The 21,553-nt window shown below is 47.2% G+C and overlaps 1 protein-coding gene across 4 annotated transcripts in view; it reads right to left on the bottom strand.

Moving 5' to 3' along the window:
- Positions 1-21,553, bottom strand: part of TAL1 (TAL bHLH transcription factor 1, erythroid differentiation factor) — a 51,768-nt gene that overhangs the window by 8,416 nt on the left and 21,799 nt on the right. For 2 of the 4 annotated variants that reach the window (XR_003309710.1, XR_002733516.1), the window contains exon 6: positions 16,657-16,773. The gene's annotated coding sequence lies outside the window, so the exon portion shown is untranslated. Of the gene's footprint in view, positions 1-6,863; positions 7,683-13,360; positions 16,470-16,656; positions 16,774-21,553 lie in introns of those variants that run through there. The other 2 variants (XR_002733514.1, XR_002733515.1) reach the window with 2 other exon arrangements.

Below are 21,553 nucleotides of genomic sequence, written 5' to 3'. Positions count from 1 at the left end.
TTTTTTTGTTTATTTTATTTTACTTTATTTTTTGATGGTGTCTCTCTCTGTCACCCAGGCTGGAGTGCAATGGTTCAATCTTGGCTCACTGCAACCGCCGCCTCCTGAGTTCAAGCGATTCTCCTGCCTCAGCCTCCTGAGTAGCTGGGATCACAGGAACCCACCACCACACCAAGCTAATTTTTGTATTTTTAGTAGAGACGAGGTTTCACTATGTTGGCCAGGGTGGTCTCAAACTCCTGACCTCAGGTGATCCACCCGCCTCAGCCTCACAAAGTGCTAGGAAAACAGGCGTGAGCCACCGCACCCAGCTCTTTACTCATTCTTATAATACTTCATCTTGTTAATATCATTGCTGTAAGCTGGAGAGCTCCTGGAGACTTTGTTTTATTCTTTCAAACATATCTTGCTTAAGCCCTTTTATGGCATTCATCGGCCCTTAAAATAATATGCAAACTTCTTTGCATGGGTTTGAGGGCCCAGGCAATCTTCCCTTACCCACCTCTCCAGCCTGCTCTGGCCCCGGAGCCTCCTGTCACTTCCTAACAAAAGCCAAGCTCTTTCCCACATCAGAGACTCCTCTCCACTTGCTCTTTTCTCTGCCTGGAACACTCTTCCACTCCTATTTGCCCAGCAAGCTGATCTTCCTTTACATCCCTTTCTCCAAGAACACCTCTTCACTATCCTTCTCTCCCATCTGAAGTCACTCCCCTCTACGAGTCTCCTTTGCTCATCTCCTCACAACCATGATCACAAGTTGCAATTACACACTGATTTGTATGCTTACTCATTTAATAATTTTCTCCATGGAGGGAAGGTATCATGTCTATCTCTCCCTTACCACCCAGTACTGAGCACAGTGCCTGAGTACACACTCGATACACATTTTATGAAATTAAATGTCAGTATATGCAGTGCCTACCACCGGCCTGACAAAGAGCAGAAGCTCAGAGAAAGGTTGTTCAATGAATAAAACATTTGATCTGTAGTTGAGTCCTTGTCTCTCTCCACTCTCTAGCTGTGGGACAAGGACTGTGCCTGATTCATCTCTGTATGTGAAGGAGAAGACATGGCCACCATTCCTCTGACAGTTGGAGCTGTTCAGCCTGAAATGAGGGTGAGCTGGAGGGTGAGCTCTCCATCCCTAGACATGTAAGAGCAGAGGCCGTGGACCAGGTCACCCAATAAGGTGTCTGCAAAAGGGGTTTGTCTTAGTCTCTTTGTACCACTTTAACAAAATATCCTAGACTGGGTAATTTATAAAGAACAGAAATTTACTTTTTGACAGTTCTGAAGGCTGGGAAGTTCCAGATCAAGGCACCAGCAGGCTTGGCATCTGGTGAGAGCTGCCCTCTGCTTCCAAAATGACACATCTTGCTGTGCCCTCACACGGTGGGAGGGATGGAAGGGTGAAAGGGACCAGGACACTCCCTTCAACCCCGTTTTTGAGAACACTAATCCATTCACAGGGGTGAAGCCCTCCTGACTTAACCCCTTTCCAAGAGGTCCCAGCCCTTGTGTTTTTTTTGGTTCTCTTTGAGATGGAGTTTTTGCTCTCGTTGCCCAGGCTGAAGTGCAATGGCGTAATCTCAGCTCACTGCAACCTCCCCCTCCTAGGTTCAAGTGATTCTCCTGCTTCAGCCTCCTGAGTAGATGGGATTACAGGCCCCCACCACCATGCCCAGCTAATTGGGGTTTAAGTTTTAACATATGAATTTTAGAGGGACATACACTGAAACTGTAGCAAGGTCCTAGCCCTTCCAGTTCTGGAGCCTGTGATCCTGTGACTCCGTTAACAGATTATGATAGCTTTTCATATATTAATAAGGTCCCAAGGAAGCAGCTGGTTAGGACTGTGGTGAGCCCCTCTCCTCTTAGATTTAAGATTTCATTCACCTGGCTCGCCTTCATGTAACGCTCCCTTCCTAGAGGGCCATGGACAGAACTCTAGCTTATGAACATGGACAGGGAAACATTACATTTGTATTTCACTAACCTCTAACTAAATTTACATCACTTTCGGCTGGGTGTGGTGGCTCACACCTGTAATCCCAGCACTTTGAGAGGCCGAGGCGGGTGGATCACCTGAGGTCAGGAGTTTGAGACCAGCACGGCCAACATGATGAAACCACGTCTCTACTAAAAATACAAAAATTAGCCAGGCATGGTGGTGGGTGCCTGTAGTCCCAGCTACCGGGGAGGCTGAGACAGGAGAATCGCCTGAACCCAGGAGGCAGAGGTTGCAGTGAGCCAAGATCACACTATTTCACCCTAGCCTGGGCACCAAGAGCAAAACTCCATCTCAAAAATAAAAATAAAAATAAATAAAATTTACCATTTTCTTCCATGGGATGAAGGCAACAAACCACAGACTGTCTATGATATTTTCATATCACCATATAATTATTGCAGATATCTGGATATAGCTTATGCTCACCACTATAGAAATACAATAGTCATTGAACCTTCCACAAGATCTTGTTGTTGAATACATTATAAATGGACACATAAATCACTATATTACAAACTTATATTTTTAATATTTTGATAAGTACATTTCAAGGTAACTGACTTCCTTTGCAATGCTATGCATTTTATTTTATACACTTAAAAACATTATTGTGAGAGGCCGGGCATGGTGGCTCACACCTGTAATCACAGTACTTTGGGAGGTGGAGGAAGGCGGATCATCTGAGGTCAGGAGTCTGAGACCAGCCTGGGCAACATGGCTAAACCCCATCTCTACTAAAAATAACAAAAATTAGCCGGGAGTGGTGGCACATGCCTATGGTCCCAGCTACTCAGGAGACTGAGGCAGAAGAATTGCTTGAACCTGGAAGGCAGAGGTTGCAGTGAGCTGAGATCGTGCCATTGCACCCCGGCCTGGGTAACAGAGTGAGACTCAGTCTCAAAAATATATTAATTTAATTTAATCTGTCAATAAATAAAAATATTACTGTGAGAAGGGGTCCTTAGGCTTCATCAGACTGCCCAAGGGTTCCGTGGCACAAAGAGGGTTACGTCCTGGCTCACCCGGAACCTAAGGCATATCTGCTCAAAACAATGCCACGTGATCTTAAGGTCGGACCTGGAGAAAGATTGGCAGCTCTCTGGACAGACGCTTTCTGGAGCACAGAGCTAGGCTCTATGATCAGATTGAATGGGTGCTCACTCCCACAGGGGCTCCAGTGTCTGGGAGCTGTAAAGGGGAGAAAGCACCAGCCCAGAGCCAGCTGAGCCAAGGAATGCACTGGCTATGACTCCTGGGTCCTAGGCGACCCCACTAGGCTGGGGAGATTTATGGCCAGGACCCCACAGTGGGGAAAGATCAATCAACCCATCCTGCTGCGCACTCATCCGGCCAAGAAATTCAAGGGTTGGCCCCCTGCCAAAAGCCCAGCCTGCCAGCAGAGGTCCCAAAGCCAAATCTTACCCTACTGGTTCCAAGCACAGCCTTTCCTTACCCAGAGCTCCAGGCCAGCTGTTTGAAGCAAGCTGGGAGTACTGGGTTCTAGAGTCACAGTCTCTTCAAGCCTGAAAGCTCATTCTAAATGATGTAATCTTGCTCCTTACTTTTCAGCTGGGGAAACTGTGACCCAGAAATGGACAGTCATCAACTAAAAGTCACAGAGCAAGTCAATGGGAGAGATAGGGCTAAACCCCAGGGGTCCCTATGTCCAGCCCAGGGTTCAGTCCCTCTGTCAAGCACCTCCTATTGGTCAGTTTCTCAAATAATATCCTAGCTTGCTTTCATTCATTCACTCAACACATGTTTAGTGGCTGCTATGAGACTGGAAATACAGTAGCCCTTATTTGAAATATTTGGGACCAGAAGTATTTCCGATTTTTGATTTTTTTTCTGATTTGGGAATATTTGTATACACATAGTGAAATATCTTGGGGATGGGACCCAAGTCTGAGCATAAAATTCATTTGTTTCCTATACAGCTTATACATATAGCCTAAAGGTAATTTTTAGAATATTTTAACTAATTTTGTGTATGAAACAAAGTTTTGACTGTGTGGTTTTTGTTTGGTTGGTTTTGGTTGTGGTTTTTGGTTTTAGGTTCTTGGTTTTTTGACTCAGAGTTTCACTCTTGCTGCCCAGGCTGGAGTGCAGTGGCGCGATCTCGGCTCACTGCAACCTCTGCCTCCCGGGTTCAAGCGATTCTCCTGCCTCAGCCTCTTGAGTAGCTGGGATTAGGCACACAGGCGTGTACCACCACACCTGTCTAATTTTGTAATTTTTAGTACAGATGGAGTTTCTCCGTATTGGTCAGGCTGGTCTTGAGCTCCCAACCTCCGGTGATCCATCCATCCACCTTGGCCTCCCAAAGTGCTGGGATTACAGGCGTGAGCCACTGTGCCCGGCCTTGACTGTGTTTTGTCTTTGACCCATCACATGAGATCACATGTGAAATTTTCCACTGGTGGCATCATGCTGATGCTCAAAAAGTTTTGGATTGAGAAGCATTTCAGATTTCAGATTTTTGAATTAAGGATGCCCAACCTGTAGAGAATAAGATCAAGATTACATTATACAGTTTTGTGATTACAGTTGCAGTAAATGTTTTGAAGGGAAGGTACAGGTGCTAAAAGTACATAAATGAGTTTACCATCTAGTCTAGGAAGTCAGAAAAATGTAGTATGAAGCCTAAGATTCATTCATTGAGCAAATAATTATTGAGAGCCTCCTGTGGGCCAGGCACTGTTCAAGATGCTAGGGATACAAGAATGAGCAAAACAAAGCCTCTGCCTTTATAGAAATGACATTCTAGAGGGGTCAGCCAGGAAACAGACAGACAGATAAAACAGTTCCGATGGCAATATGGAAAAGTCCAGGATCAGGAAAATGGTGGGGGCTACAAGAAGAGGGTGTGCTATTTTATACAGATTCTCAGGGAAGGCCCCTCTAAGAAGTGACATTTGAGCCAAGAGTTGAAAGTGAGGAAGTAAGATGTTCAGCCGTGGATGGGAGAAGACCCCAGGCAAGGTGACAGGCAAGTGCAAAGGCCCTGAGGAAGGAGGCTGGAGGGAGTCAGTGTGGCTGAGGGAAGTGAGTGAAGGGAGAGCGGAGGTGAGGAGGTTGGAAAGCAAGGGCGTGGCTCCCTCTTCTGTTGTGTTGTGAGTGGTTGTAAGGACTCTGGTTTTTACTCCAACAAGACCAAAGAGCTGCTGGAGGGATCTGAGCACAGGAGACATGATTTGACTGCCATGTGGAGAAGGGACAGTGGGAGCAAGAAGAGAGAACAGGGAGGCCGGCAAGGAGGCTTCTGCAATGCTCCAGACGAGAGGTCAGGACAACTCAAGGCAACTGAGATCTGGAGCAGCCGTGGAGCTGAGGATGCGTGCTCTGAATCTAGATGTATTTTGAGGGTAAACCCAACCTGGTCAGCTGGAGCAGACTGAGGTGGGGAAGATTACAGGAGGAGGAGGTTCTTTTTCTGAAGGAGGGACAGGATTCACGAGTTTGGTTTGGAGACAGGAATGTGAGTCTGGAGGTCAGAACTGAGGTCCAGGCTGGAGATGTATATTTGGGACATGTGGGTGCCACGGTGGAGGCACTCCTCTAGGACCTAGAGAGAGAAAATCTGCAACAACTGGGCTTGGGGAGTGGTGTGGAAGAGAGCACCTCCAGGTTGGGAGAAGCAGGGAGGGAAAGTCACACTGCACAGAGCTGAAGGGAGATGGGCCTGGCTGGAGAGCAGGGGGTGGTCAGGAAAGAGGTCTCGAGAGCTTGCAGGTCCTAAGAGGTGTGGTCTTCACCTTACAGATAATACAGAGCCAACGTAGGGTTTTAGGCAAAGATGCGATGTGGGAGTCTTTCATTTTGGCAAGCTCTCTCCAACCACAGCTGGAAGAATGGGCCAAACAGGGCAGTGGACAGTGGGCAGTGAGCAGGCTGTGGAAGGGATCCAGGAGAAGGATGGTGATGCCTTGGCTTAAAACAGTGCACAGAGAGTATTGGAGGATGGAAGAGCAATTTAAGGGGTACAAGTGGCAGGATAAGCTAGCTGCATAGACGCAGAAGTGAGATATGCAAAAGAGTACAATCAAGGAGGCGCCTCATCCTCTGACTCAGACAGTGCTTGGAACTTGGTGCTATTTTTTTTTTTTTTTTTTGAGACAAAATCTCATGCTTGTCCCCCAGGCCGGAGTGCAGTGGCGCAATCTCGGCTCACTGCAACCTCCGCCTCCTAGGTTCAAGTGATTCTCCTGCCTCAACCTCCCGAGTAGCTGGGATTACAGGCACCCGCCCCCATGCCTAATTTTTGTATTTTTAGTAGAGACGGGGTTTCATCATGTTGGTCAGGCTGGTCTCGCACTCCTGACCTCAGGTGATCCGCCTGCCTTGGCCTCCCAAAGTGCTGGGATTACAGGAGTGAGTCACCATACCCGGCCGGTATTATTTTTTAAACTAGAGGAAACTAGTTTAAAGTAGCAAGCTGGGAGTGAGGAGAGGGCATGTATGTATTCATTTCACACAACTTTCACGATGACGATGAGTCCTGGTGTGGACAGGCTGTTTGCAGCACCCGGAGGACTTCTCAGGATGCAACTCCATGTTTTGGTCTGGCATTCCTGGAGTGAATCTGTGCTGGAAATAGAGACTTGGAATTCAACAGCTTATGGATGGTGACTGAGGCCTCCGGCAGGGAAGACACGATCCAGGATGGGGGGATGAGAAGCTGGGCTAACACCCGCCCTAAGCAACACCTGCTTAAATGGATGGGGAGAGGTTATCTATCTGAACTGAGGAGAAAATAAAAAAGCAATATACATTGTCTTCTAGACTACTTAGGGTAAGACTACAAGAATTGGCCACGCCTCATATTTCAGGGCATGTGGAGTCATGGAACTGATTTCATTTAACATTTTAATTAATTAAAACTGTTTTCTTCTCTTGTTACTAATTTTGCCTTTAGTCTGTTAAATACTTGGAGGCGCTGAAATTTCCAGTCTGAAGAGTAGCAGTCTCAGAGGCCTCTGTCTCCAGATATCTGCAGGACTGCACCAGATGAGAGAGAGAAACTGCTCTGTGGCCTCTGAGCATGGAGCTGAGGATGATGAAAAGAGTCACTGGGAGGCTGGATTTCGTTCAGCGAGAGAAAGCTGTCTAGTGATGACAGAGATGACTCTGAAAGGTGGTGAGCTTCCCATTTCCAGAGGTATGTGAGTAGAAACCTTGAGCTTCCAGAAGGAGGTAGAACTCAGCAAGAGGCAGAAAAGGAGTGAATGGACTCAATATTGGAGTCTCTGAGGCCCAGGAAGGTGAGCTGGGGATCGAGATCCTCACACACCTCTAGCTGTGTGACCTGAGCAAGTCTCTTTCCTTCTCTGAGCCTTTGTATTCCAGTAATACTCCATTGGATTGGTCAGAGGATAATGCATCTAAATGCCTTACAGCAACGGATAGTTACATGCAAACTGGTGGAAGCACCCTGGTCTAAACAGGGTGTCAAGTGTTTAGGCCACACTGCACTGTCCCAAACCAATCTCTTTTCAGAACAGAAGCCCCAGCAGGGCAGTGAGAGGTGTTACAGGCATGTTTAGCCCGCCACACATTGGATACCCTTTGCTCAGTCAAGAAGCCACATCCAAACCCTCGAACCCTTTCACAGTTGGAGTTTTTGTTTCAAAGATCAGACGTCAACCCTCAAAATGAAGATGGCTTTAAAAAGCTGCAGTTGGACCAAAAAGTAAACAAAATGCAATTATAATTTCATAGATGGAAAATAAACAAATTTTTTTAAAAAGAAGAAGAAATACAATAGTACATAAATGGGTGATCTGGGCTCAGTCTGTGAGTTTATAACTCTTTCTGTTCTTTCCAGAGTTTAAAATAAAGACTATTTAGTTGAGGGGAGGGACAAATTTGTAGTTTCCAAGTAAACAAAATAAGTGTACATTAAAAGACAAAATCAAGTCATTTTTCCAGATTTTTACTAATGCCCTTAAATAGCCAAAAGTTGAACCAGAAGCCCTCTTTGCCAGATAATCTGTCTACGGCCAGGCAGGGCTGCTAGGGCCCAGTCTGCCTGCTTTCTGTAATTGGAGGCTGCCCCTCCCACACTCTTCTACAGAGGCTTCCAGGTGCCAGCACACACACAAGAGACAGTTGTGGTCCTGCCTCCAGCACAGTGTGGCAAGAGAAGCAGGTAACTTCTTGAAGGAATGCTCACTACGTGCCAGGCACTGTGCAAGGTACTTTGGATTCATAACCCATTTATTCCCCACAATATAAGGTGAGTGCTATATCCCATTTTACTGATAAGAACACTGAGGTTCAGAGGAATTAAGCTCAGAAAGCAGAATTTTAACCCAAGTCTATTGATTCTGAAGCAAAAATTGAAATTTTAACCCAAGTCTATTTGTTTCCAAAGCTCTTAAGCATTATATTATACTATCTCCTCACATTTAAAATAATTGCTATTAAACAGTGAGGGCTGTGAAGGAGGCATATAATCTGAATGCCAGGAAAGGAGTCATTAAGTTCTTTTGGGAGAAGGGAAAATCAGGAAAGCTTCCAGGAAGAGGTGACATTTGAGCTTTGAAAGATGATTAAGAATTTATCAGAACATAGCATATAACCTGACAGAGCAGATGTTCAGTAATTTTTAATTAAATCAACTAATAAAGATAGTAACATTTACAGATGAAATAATATGAAGTTTGAGATTTGCTTCATAATAAGCCATTGTGGGGAGAGGGAGCGTGGGGACAGATAGAGATATAGGCAAAACAACATTACTCACATGTTGACAATTGCTGAAATTGGATTCATGCCATTTATTATTCTCTACTTTCATATATGTTTGAAAATGTCCATAAAAAAAATTTAAGACAATTTTAAAAGATGCTTAGTGTTGGCCAGGATTGGTGGCTCCGGCCTGTAATCCCAGCACTTTGGGAGGCCAAGGCAGATGGATCACCTGAGGTCAGGAGTTCGAGACCAGCCTGGCCAACACAGTGAAACCCCATCTCTACTAAAAATACAAAAATTAACTGGGGATGGTGGCTCACGTCTGTAATCCCAGCTACTTGGGAGGCTGAAACAGGAGGATCGCTTGAACCTGGGAAGCAAAGGTTGTGAGCAGAGATCATACCACTGCACTCCAGCCTAGGCAACAGAGGGAGACTCCATAACAAAAAAAAAAAAAAAGATGCTGAGTGTTCACTCTAACTATACTTCCAAAAATACTTGAAAGCTAAAGGTAAGTATCTTGAAAACAAACAAACAAAAAATGGAAGGGAGGGGGAAGAGAGGAAGTGAAGGGAAGGAAAGGAGGGAGGTAGCATGGAGGAGCACAAAAGAAGAAATTGTATCAATAAGGCAATCCCATTTATAATAGCTACAAAAATTAAAATAAAATACCTAGAAATAAATTTAACCAAGGAAGTAAAAGACCTCTACAAGGAAAACTACAAAATACTGATCAAAGAAATTGAAGAGGACATAAACATATGGAAAGACATCTTATGCTCACGGATTGGAAGAATTAATATTGTTAAAATGACAATACTAATTGAAAGTAATTTATACATTCAATGCAATCCCTATCAAAATACCAAGCTATTTTTCACAGAAATAAAAATATCTAAAATTCATATGGAACCAAAAAAGAGCCCAAACAGCCAAAGAAATCCTAAGCAAAAAGAACAAAGCTGGAGGCATTACTCTATTTGGCTTTAAAATATATTACAAAGCTATAGCAACCAAAACAGTGTGGTATTGGTATAAAAATACATACATAGACCAATGGAACAGAACAGAGAACCCAGAAATAAATTCATATATTTACACTCACCTGACTTTCAACAAAGATGCCAGGAATCTACATTGGGAAAAGGATACCCTGTTCAATAAATGTTGCTGGGAAAATTGGACATCTACATTCAGAAGAATGAGATTGTACACCTATCTCTCACCATATACAAAAATCAACTCAAGATGGATTAAAGACTGAAATGTAAGGCCTAGAACTGAAAAACTACTAGAAGAAAACATAGAAGAAACACTTCAGGATGATTGATCTAGGCAAAGACTTTATGGCTAAGACCCCAAAAGAACAGGCAACTAAAACAAAAATAGGCAAATGGGACTATATTAAACTTGAAAGTTTAACCACAGGGAAAAAAAGAGTGAAGAGACAACCTACAGAATGGGAGAAAACATTTGCAAAGTATTCATTTAACAAGGAACTATATCCAGAATATACAAGAAACTCAGGAGCAAAACAAGAAACAATATCATTAAAAAAATGGGCAAAGGATCTGAATAGCATTTCTGGAAAGAAGATACACTAACGGCCAACAGGCATATGAAAAAAATGTTCAACATCACTAATCATCAAGGAAATGCAAATCAAAACCACAATAAGATATCATCTTACCCCAGTTAGAATGACTATTATCAAAAAGACAGAAAATAACAGATGCTGGCAAGGATGTAGAGAAGAGAGAACTCTTATACACTATTGGTGAGAACGTAAATTAGAACAGTGTTTATGGAAAACATTATGGAGATTTCTCAAAAAACTAAAAACAGAACTACCATATCATCCAGCAACCCCACTATTGGGTGTTTATCCAAAGGGGAAAAATCAGTATATCAAAGAAATACACACATCCTTATGTTTATTACAGCACTATTCACAATAGCAAAGACATGGAATCAACTTGTGTCCATCAATGAAAGTATGGATAAAGAAAATATGGTGCATATATACAATGGAATAGTATTCATCCATAAAAAAGGGTGAAATCCTGTCATTTGCAGGAACATAAATGGAACTGGAGGTCATTGTGTTAAGTAAAATAAGCCAGACACAGGAAAACAGATATTTCATGTTCTTATTCATATTTGGAAACTTAAAAAAAAAATTGATCTCATGGAGGTAGAGTAGAATTATAGTTACCAGAGGCTGAGAAAGGTGTGTGGGATGAAGAGAGGTTGGTTAATGGGTACAAACATCCAGTGAGATAGAAGGAATAAGTTCTACTGTTCAACAGCAGAATAGGGTGACTACAGCTAACAACGGTGTATTACATATTTCAAAATAGCAGCCAGGCGTGATTGTTTAAGCCTGTAATCCCAGCACTTCCTAGCACCTTGAACCCGTCTTCCCCATTATCCAGCACTCCACATCTCCCCATTCTTCTCCTCCTTCTCTGGTTGCTTCTTCTGTCTCCTCCAGTTGTTTCTCTCCCCTTGACTAGCTTGAGGTGCTGCATTCCTCACAGATCTTGTTCCACTTCTCATTCCATACCCTCTTGGTGGGTGAATCCCATGATGTAAATTACCACCTCTATGTTGATAACTTCCAAATCTATATTTAAAGGCTTGGTATTTCTGCAGTTTCAAGTCTGCATATCCAACTATGTTGTCAGCATTTCCACTTGATTTCACAGACATCTCAAGCTCGGCGTGCCCAGAGTGAATTTACTCTTTCCCCTAAGCCTGCTTCTCTCCTTGTACCCCCTGTCCTTCTATGCTCCTCAGTAAATGGCACCACCATATAACCGGTTGCTCAAATTTAAAAAATTGACACCATCCTTGGGAGGCTGAGGCTGGCAAATCACCTGAAGTCAGGAGTTCAAGACCAACCTGGTCAACATGGTGAAACCCCATCTCTACTAAAAATACAAAAATTAGCTGAACATGGTGGTAGGCGCCTATAATCCCAGCAACCTGGGAGGCTGAGGAGGAGAATTGCTTGAACATGAACCTGGGGAGTGGAGGGTGCAGTGAGCCAAGATCGCGCCATTGCACCCCAGCCTGGGTGACAAGAGTGAAACTCTGATTCAAAAAAGAAAAGAGCTAGAAAAGAGGATTTGAAATGCTCCCAACACAAAGAAATGACAAATACTCGAGCTGATGGATTTCCTAAATACCCTGCCTTGATCATTATCCATCCTATGCATGTAACAAAAATCACATGTACCCCATAAATATGTACAAATATTATGTATCAATAAAAAGAAAATAAAAAAGAAGAAATTACAATAGTACATATGGGTTAAAGAGCTTGAGTTCTGAAATGGGACACATATAAGTTGGAATCCGCTTCTGCTTTTTCCTGGTGGTGTGACTTTAGTGAGTCCCTTGCCCCCTTGGGTTTTAGTCTATCCATCTATATAAAGGGGGTGATAATAGCAGCCTCCTCTTGGGTTTGCTGGGGGAGTGAGGTGAGAAGGTGCTAGAAAGCACTCCGCACAGTGCTCGCTGAATGGCGGCAGGTGACCCAGCCCTGTCTGCATCATATACCATTCAAATGCAGATCTCTTCCAAAGTCACATTTCCAGCCCAGACCACTCCGCGGACAGGTGTCTCAAACATAAGATGTCTGAACTGAGCTCCTGAGCTCACCCCACTGAAAACCAGCTCCTCCCACAGCCTTCCCGCTTAGTATGTGGTGTTCCAGCCCCCCAGCAATTCACAGGAAGGATCTCATAGTTGATTTTGACTTTCTGACGCTCTCCACACTGGATCCATCAGTAGGTCCTCTTGGCTCTTTCTAAATATATCTAGACTTTGTAGTAATACTTATTACCACCTCCATTGGTACAACATCCAAGTCCCTTATCTCTCATTAGCCTTATCACAATAGTGTCCTAACAGATCTCCCCAATTTTGCTATGCTCCATTCTTTCTGCTCTCACCATGACAGCCAGAGAGATTGTTTTGAAAATTTAGTCCCTTGCCTATTCAATATTCTCCTATGGGGCTGGGCACAGTGGTTCACACCTGTAATCCCAGCACTCTGAGAGGCCGAGGTTGGAGGACTGCTTGAGCTCTGGAGTTCCAGACCAGCCTGGGCAACATAGTGAGACCTCATCTCTACTAAAAACCACAGGCGGCCGGGCGCAGTGGCTCACACCTGTAATCCCAGCACTTTGGGAGGCCGAGGCTGGCGGATCACAAGGTCAGGAGATGGAGACCATCCTGGCTAACTTGGTGAAACCCCGTCTCTACTAAAAATACAAAAAATTAGCCAGGCATGGTGGCAGGCGCCTATAGTCCTAGCTACTCGGGAGGCTGAGGCGGGAGAATGGCGTGAACCCGGGAGGCGGAGCTTGCAGTGAGCCGAGATCGCGCCACTGCACTCAGCCCTGGGCAACAGAGCAAGAATTCGTCTCAAAAAAAAAAAAGAAAAAAAAAACAAAGGCATGGTGGTGCCTGCCTGTGGTTCCAGCTACTCAGTGGGCTGAGGTAGGGGGATTGCTTGAGCCTGGGAGATCAAGGCTGCAGTGAGCTATAATTATACCAGTGCACTCCAACCTGAGCAACAGAGAGAGACCCTGTCTCAAAAATAAATAAATAAATATAAATAAAAGAATAATAAAACAAATCCTCCAATGGTATTGCATCCCGTCCAAAGTAAAAGCCAAAGTCCCTATGTGGACTACAGGCTCCATGTGGTACCTCTGCAACCCATCTCTCACTCCTCTCCTCCTCATTCCAGCCATTCCTGCTTCCTTGCTGCCCTGGACCAGTCCATGCCAGGTACACTGCAGCCTCAGGGCCCTTGCACTAGCTGTTCCCCTCCATTACACTCTTTCCCCAAACATCTGCATGGCTTGTTGCCTTATCTCCTTCAGGTCTTGACTCCAGTGACCCCTCTTCTGTGGGATCCTCCTGCTTACTTCCAAAAAAGGCCCTCCCTTCATTGAAAACCCCCTAAAACACACACACACACACACGCTCCCCACTCCCTTTCCCAGTTTCATTCTTCTCCTTGGCATTTATCCCCATCCAATCCACTATTTATTTAACTTATTTTTCTTATTTATCATCTGTCTCTCCACTCAGAATATAAACTTCACCAAAGAAAATGTTTCTTTTTCATTGCTCTATTCTGGTCATTGCTTTAAGAACAGGACCTGGCATGTGTGATGTGCTCAACAAATACTGATTTTAAAAGTGACAGGCCAAGGGGCTACATTGGAGCATTCAAGCCCCCTTCAATCACACAAGCAGGTGCCTACCTCTCCTGCAACTTTCCTATGAAATCAGGACGCCAGTGTATGATGCAAACCCTTCCCAACTAGAGATGGAGCCGGGAAAGATGCAAGCTCTGGGCTGGAGGGTCAGCGAGGACACTCTTTTGTGCAGAGGCTTTGGCCTTGTGTACCATGGACCTCTGGGGCAGTGTGGTGGAGTCTATGATCCCCTTAAAAATTAATGCCTTAAAAATAAAATACATAGAATAATGAAAATCAAAGGCATTGAAATACAAGTGTCAAGATATTTTAAATTTTTATGATGTAATTGTATGTGTGCCTCCCTACTCATGGATTAAATGAAAAGATCTAGCAACAGGTCTAATACCAACCATAATTTCAAAAAGACAATGATTGGGAACAATATTTCAAGGTAATCTATCACCTGGGATGTAATTTCTGTTGGTAACCAAAGTCGCAGACGCTGTTTGCTAGTGCTGTGATTTGCTGCCTACGTTAACAATGGAAGGAAAAACTAAGTTTCAGTCACGGGGTGATGAAAATAAAGATGTAACATTTTTCCCATTCAGGTTTATGTCCCATTGAACTTTCTCCTCGGAGTTCTTGGGTGTCCCCGGACTCACCTTGGAGATGCCCTGCTCTAGAAGAGATCTAGAGCAGATGCTGGGGAGCTAAGTCACTCACCACCCTGCATGGCCCCATACAAGTCACATCCCTCCCAATCTGTACAATGAATCATTACAAACTTTAATGATTCATTTGTGCTCACCCACCCTGGAGTCTGATGAGATCACTCAGTAAATATTCACTAAGCACCTCCTGTGGGTGGGCCCCACACACACTGGGCAGGATGGGACCATTAGCGACCAACCAGTGACACATTGCCTCAGGACTGAGCAGCTCATGAACAAACAAGGCGATGAGGTCAGGACTCGAACGCAGGCGATGTTGAGCAGCACCTAGACACAGCTCAGGGGCTCTGTGCGTTCAGAAATAGGAGAGGCCCCAGTTCCCGGGGGTGGAGGGAAACAGCAGCTGCAGCACCTGAGATTGAGTCTGACCCAAACCTGCTCCTGGCGTGGGAGTCTACAGAAAGGGCATCTCAGGTGTGGCAAAGGCTCAGAGCTGGAAAGTCAGAAGGGATGCGCTGGATCCCTTGGGGAGCTTGAGGGCCCTTCAGGGAGAAGAGGATGGAGCAGTGTTGTCACTCTGGTCTTGACTCAGTGTGGTTTTTTTTTTTTTTTTTTTGGACGCCCCCTGGAAAGCACAGGGATGGGCACAGGACCAGGCTTGCTTGGCTCCCCTCCCCAGTCCCTATCCACGCCCCTCAGAGAACTGGGAGCCATCAAAGTGAGTGATGGAAGGCTAATCACAGCCACTTGGGTCTGAGGAGGGACCTGTTTCTCTCTCCGAGGACCCTCCAGCAAGGACAAGTGCAGGACAAAAGCCGCGCCTCCCTGCCTCATTAGCATCACACAGCCTGCCAGCCGGGCTCCCTGCCTCTCCTCCGCAGCCCAGCAACTGGACTGGACGGCCCGGCTTTGGCTGAGCCCCAACCCAGCAGATGTGGACCCTAAAGGGGCCCATGGCCAACAGCCTCCCACCTCCCCTCAAAAAAACAAGCCAGGCAACCACCGCCTGTCCTGCCTGCCCCACCCCGTGTAGGCCTCTCCTTGTATTGTGGCCAGAAGCTGCTGCAGCTGCCAAAAACCCAAAGGACGCTGGAGACACATAGAATCCCCGAATGGCAGTGCTTAGGGTGATGGAAACGGAGATCTTAGAGATCCCAACTTTTACCTGGGACTAGGCTCACTGAGCAGAATCTTGGCATCTGAGGCTTACTGAGCAGAATCTTACAATCTGAGGGTATTGGCGCTGAGTTTACACTGCTGCTTTAGAATATGCTCTTGCCAAACAATTGAATGGCAGTCTCTTGGAGTGCCAGCCTCTCAGGACCTTGAGTCTTGAGCAGGGCTAGGCAGGTAATGCATCAGAACTGTGAGGTCCCAGGCGATCCTGGGAAAGATTGGCTGGGGACTTGGGGCTGGGAGTGCTTGTGTGGGTCTGGATCCCACCTATTCAGGGGTAATGGACGGGGGCGTGAGAGTGATGGGGAAGCCTGATAGCCCATTGAATACAGTGGCTCCCAGGGGATTGCTGGAGAGAGGGGCGGAGTGCAGAGAGTAGGAGCCTCAGCCAGCCCGTGTGGGAACTGCCAGAGGGCAGAAGGCCCAGCCCCCTCCGAGATCCCGCAGAGCCTGGGACACAGGAACACCACAGGTCCCAAGCCGCAGAGGGTTAGCTGGGAAGGGCTGAGGACCCTGGGCTCCTGTGGCTCAGCTGGCTGAGCTGTCACCAGGCATTGGGTGGGAAAGGGTTTTCCAACTTGGTCCCGTAGCTCTACTCGGTCTTGGAAAGGCAGGGGTCTTGGGGGACTCTTGTCACGGGATGGCAAGGGTGTGGGAGCCAGGCAGGGGCAGGTGATGTTATCATCAGACCACCATCTGCATGAGTGAGACTGAGTCAGGAGACATTGTATCTCCCCTAAATCAGGGAACTCATGAAATAACGCAGAGCCAAACTACCCCTCCCCCTGCACATGGGGCCCTCCCCTGATTTCCCCTCAGAGGAGTCCTGTCTGGAACTGTGCAGTGCCTGTCTGTAGTGATCATGGCAGTATTCGTAGCTCACCTGATGTAGAGTATGGGGACTGGCTCTCCAAACAGCCCAGGATGGAATTCCAGTTAAGCTTCTCTCTTAGCCACTTGACCTTGGGCAAATCGCTTCTGTGACCTCAGTATTCCTCATCTGTAAAATAGGAGTAACCGTCCCCTCTACACTGGATTCTAGGGAGGGATCAGCAGGGATCAGCAGGACAACAGAAGTGAAAGCACAGCCCTTGAACATAAACAGCACAAGGCTTAGAGCAGCTGAGGCTAAACTTTGGTGACTCACATCCTCTTTCTGAGCTTCCCAGGTCTGGGATGTGGAGGCCCCCGGCCTCCTACCAACACTTGATCTTCACAGAGGATTTGCATAAAGCATTTTTACTCTGACACATCAGAGCCTCATCTCTGCTCTTCTCTGGGTACTGGCATCATAATAGGAATGAAGTAGGAAGGTGGAATAGGTGGAGAGGTTGTGGAAGTATGCTGGGAAAAGAAAGAGCTCGCTGAGGCTTGGCTGCAGGAGGATTCCGGGCTCTCCTGGGCACCAGGTCTTCAAGTCCTAGGACCATAGCACTGCAGTCTTGCTTTTCTCAAACATATCCTGCTGTCTGACTCTGTGGAAGCAGGAAGACAAGCTTTCCTGCCTCTCTCTAAGCAGCCTCGCTGTGCCATGCTGTGGGGGCCTGCAGCTCTCTGACACCTCAGTGGTCTCCCTGCCTTCAGTGTGGCCTTTCCACATTGATTACCCAGAGAGTCCCTAAAAAATGATCTGATGTCCTCCTACCTGCTCACAACCCTCTGTGACTTCCCATTGCTTCGCAGCATTCAAGGCCCTGAGACCTCTTCAGCCCTAACACTCTCCACCACAGGTGCCTTACCAGCTGCCCAGGCTGCAGCTTCCAAAGCACAGCCCACTCTTTCCCAAGGCTGTACCTCTGTCCTGCTGTTCCTGCTACCCTGAATGCCATTCCTCTCTTTGCACACCTGACAAATTCCTATTCATCCTTCAAGAACCAACTTCTTCTGGAAGCCTTGCATGACCTCCAGGGGAGTCAGACTCCTGCCCTGGTGGACTTCTAGGGCAGCACTCCACATGCCTGCAACTACCTGATTGGTCTGCATTCCTAGAACTTCCCTGTTCAGCAAAAATGACAGTAAGTGTACAATGACTTAATGAATTAGAAAGGCTAAAACTGCATTGTCCAGCACGGCAACCACTAGCCACACATGGCCTTTACATTCAGAATAATTCAACTTAAAATTCATGCTGTTGGCCAGACACAGTGACTCACACCTGTAATCCCAGCACTTTGGGAGGCTGAGGCGGGCAGATCATGAGGTCAGGAGTTCGATACCAGCCTGGCCAACATGGTGAAACCCCGACTCTACTAAAAATACAAAAATTAGCTGGGTGTGGTGGCGGGCACCTGTAATCCCAGCTACTTGGGAGGCTGGGGCAGGAGAATTGCTTGAAACTGGAAGGCAGAGGTTGCAGTGAGCTGACGTTGTGCCACTGCACTCCAGCCTGGGGGAAAGAGCAAAACTCTGTCTTGAAAAACTAATAATAATAAATAAATAAATAAATAAATAAATAAATAAATAAATCACTGTGTTAAATGAATAAAAATGCAATGACTTGCACTAGCTGCACTTCAAGTGCTCAAGAGCCACATGTGGTTAGTGGCTATAACATTGGACAGGACAGACACAGGACACTGCCATGATCACAGAAAGTTCTATTTGACAATGCTGACCTAAGAGAGGTGATAGAACACCAGCAGATCTAGGTTCTAGCTCCAGCTTAGTTCCTAGTTCCTGCTTTGCCTCTTGGAAACTGTTTCCTCATCGTGCAGCCCATCCCACATGCTATGCAAGGCCAAGCATAGACAGTACCTGATAAGGATATTCCACTGATTCTATCATCCCTCTGCTTGGATCAGACACATGTGGACTTCGGGAAGCAGATGGACAGGTGGCACCCTGCTGCCTAGAGGTGAGGGACCCATCTGCCATCCTCAGGCTCCAGCAGCTCAGAATAACCCAGGGTCCAAAGCTAACCCAGTGAATCTCCTAGGAAGGCAGGCTCTGCAGAGAGCATGGCTAGTGTGCATCTCTCCATAGGTTTGGCCTAACGATCCCAAACTCATCCCTTCTGAACCCAGAGGGAGACCCAGACAGAGCCTAGCGGAGGAGGCAGCTGCAGGGGCTGGTCCAAAGGGGAGGGGAGGAGTGGAGAGTGGAGAGTCAGAAACGCGCTATCAGCACTGCCCGTCCTCCCCACTTCCTCTCTTCGAACGGATCACATCCTGTTATTGTGTGGACAGAAAAGGCCGGGAGCTGGGGAGGGAGGCAGGGCTCGGACCAAGCAAGTGGGGAGAGGTAGGAAGAGAAAGGAGGAGCCAGAGGAACAGGACAGTGGGCAGCAGGGAGCTCCAGCAGCCCAGCCCTGAGCCAGGTGGCATGGACAGGACGAGGGGACCCAGGAGGATGAGCATCCCTGGGGCGGCCCGCATCTGCCACTGAGAGATGCTGGGGCCCAAGACAGAAAATGGCACCCCCTCCAGGAGGCTTTCCCCAAGCCTCTTCCTCAGGCTCCTTCTATTTAGCTACTGCTCACCCCGGGTCTCTACTGCCAGAGCTGAGTCTCCCATGGCCACCAGGCCTCTCTCACACAGCACTTGCCTCCAGGGTGGAGGGCTGTGTATCCATTCCCTTCACCCCACTTTCACCCAGCCTGTGAGCCCCTGTAGACAGGGCCAGGGTGGCCCCTTGCTGGCTCCCCAGCACTGCTCAGCAGGAATTCCTGTTGCTGTGAATGAGGAGGGCTCCTACATCTTCCTCTTCTTTCTGTCTTCTGCCATTCCCAAGCATACCCTTATCCCAATCCCATTTCCGTGAACAATAATGGCTGTTTTCTACAAAACATAAGCACTTCACATACATTATTTTGAAATCCCACCCTTACAGCTCTGTAAGATGGGTGTTAATATCTTCATTTAACAGACCAAGAAACTGAACCTCAGAGAGGTAAAGTGATTTACCCAAAGTCCCACAGCTGGGACTTCAACCCAGTGGTCTGACTCCAAAGATCAGCCTCTTTCTGTTGGCCCAATTGCCCTTCCCATTCACTGCCTTCTGTGCCCCGGCCTCTCTCTTCTTGAACTGATACCAAATTGACTGCCCTGATTATCCACTGGGCTTGTCATCAAGCCGGGCCCACTGCTTGAAGCAAGCTGTCCAGCACTCACACTGATTGCTCATAGTCCTAGCAGATTGCTGGGGCAGGCTGAGCTGCTGTGTCCCTGCACAGCCCAGGTCTATTCGCTCTAAGGACACCAAATACCTGTCGACTATTTTGTCTTCCTTTCCTGAGAGGTAGTGAGCACTGGCTCTGGACTCAGATCTGACTCCAATCCTGGGTAACCTTAGTCGAGCCGCTTCCCCTCCAGGCCTCTCATTTCCTCCTCCGCACAATGGGGAGGATGGCTTGGGTGATCCACACTTACTCCCTTCCTTACTCTGACTCACAGTGGCAGAACCTCTGTTGCTGGACACCATGCCCAGCACCATGGCCTGTGTCCCCACAGGCTGGTCAGTGGTACTTTACTGATTCACAAGGGCAGTGGGGCCAGAGGGGGAGTACTAGCTTCTAGGGAACAGTTAGCTGTTTTGCACATAGAGAAGGAGGTAGCGGGCAGGCATGAGGAGGCTGGGCTGCCGTGAGCAGACCAGATCAACGGCCTCCCAATCTTCCTATCTCCCCACCTCACCCCACCCAGGTCCAGTATGATAACCAGGCAGCTGCGGCCCAGCCCAAGAAAGCCCACACCCGTCCTCCCTCTGCCCGCAGCAACAAAAGCAGTGCTAGGGGTGGAGCTGTACATCTGCCCCTGACTAGCTCAGGACCATGGCTTTCGCAGAAGGCCCTGGAGCTGCATCTCTGTAGCAATGATTCTGCCTCCCACCCATCTCCACTCTTTCATTCCATGCCGGCCTCAGAACGGAGCTAGGAGATTCCATAGAGGGGAATCTTCTCATTCAGCAAATGATGAAAGCACCCTGTGCCAGGTCTATCACAGGGCACTGGAGGCAAAGAGATAGATCGCACGTGGTATTGCCTCAAGGAGCTCATGTTTTAGTGGGAAAGCAGACAAGGAAAGGAAGGCCCGTGGCAGGCACCAAAGAGGCAGCTGACCCCATAGTCAGGGCAGTTTCCTGGATGTTGAGGACAAGTTAACCAAATGAAAGGAGGGCGGAAAGAGAGGATGGGTAGATTGTCCTGGGAAAAAGAAATGAAAGGTGCAAAAACCAGAAGGTCATAAAAAAATAAAAGAATGTGATCTGGAATAGAAATGATGGTACAGTCGGAGCAAAGAGAATCAAAAAGTGGTGAGGGTTGAGACTGACCTCGTCAGCAGGGCCATTTCAGGCAAGGCCCCAGTTGCAGTCCTTTCCCCTGGAGGACAGAGGGGCCCCCAGTGCCTCAGGAACTGAGCTGTCTTGGGAGGTGGGAAGCCTGGTCCTCCCCTGCCGACCACTATGGGACATGGGGCCCTGAAAAGACTCTTTTCCTCTCTGGGCCTGTCTCCTCTTCTGGAGACATGGACACTAGCCCAGGTGGCCCCCAAGGGTCAGGGCAGCCTGGACATTCTATCACCTCATTGTTTTGCCTCGCTGGCTGCAGAGTTCACGGGCCCTTCCAGACCTCAACGTGGAATGCCTTGCCCTCTCCTGGGAAAAGTCCTTCTGGAAATGGTGTGCCTCTCTTCCCATTCTTTAGTCCAGGACAGTGAGGCTTCTGCCTCTATCCCTCCCCTTGTGTCACTGTCATCCAAGTCATGAATGACCTCCATATTGCTAAATCCAATCAACACTTGCAGGCCTTTCTTGCTTGACCACTCAGCCGCTTTGGACTTGGC

Source organism: Piliocolobus tephrosceles, chromosome 1, assembly GCF_002776525.5.
Source record: "Piliocolobus tephrosceles isolate RC106 chromosome 1, ASM277652v3, whole genome shotgun sequence".
Lineage (NCBI taxonomy): Eukaryota > Metazoa > Chordata > Mammalia > Primates > Cercopithecidae > Piliocolobus > Piliocolobus tephrosceles.
Note: the sequence above shows the minus strand (reverse complement) of the source record. Positions and strands in the feature narration are given on the sequence as shown.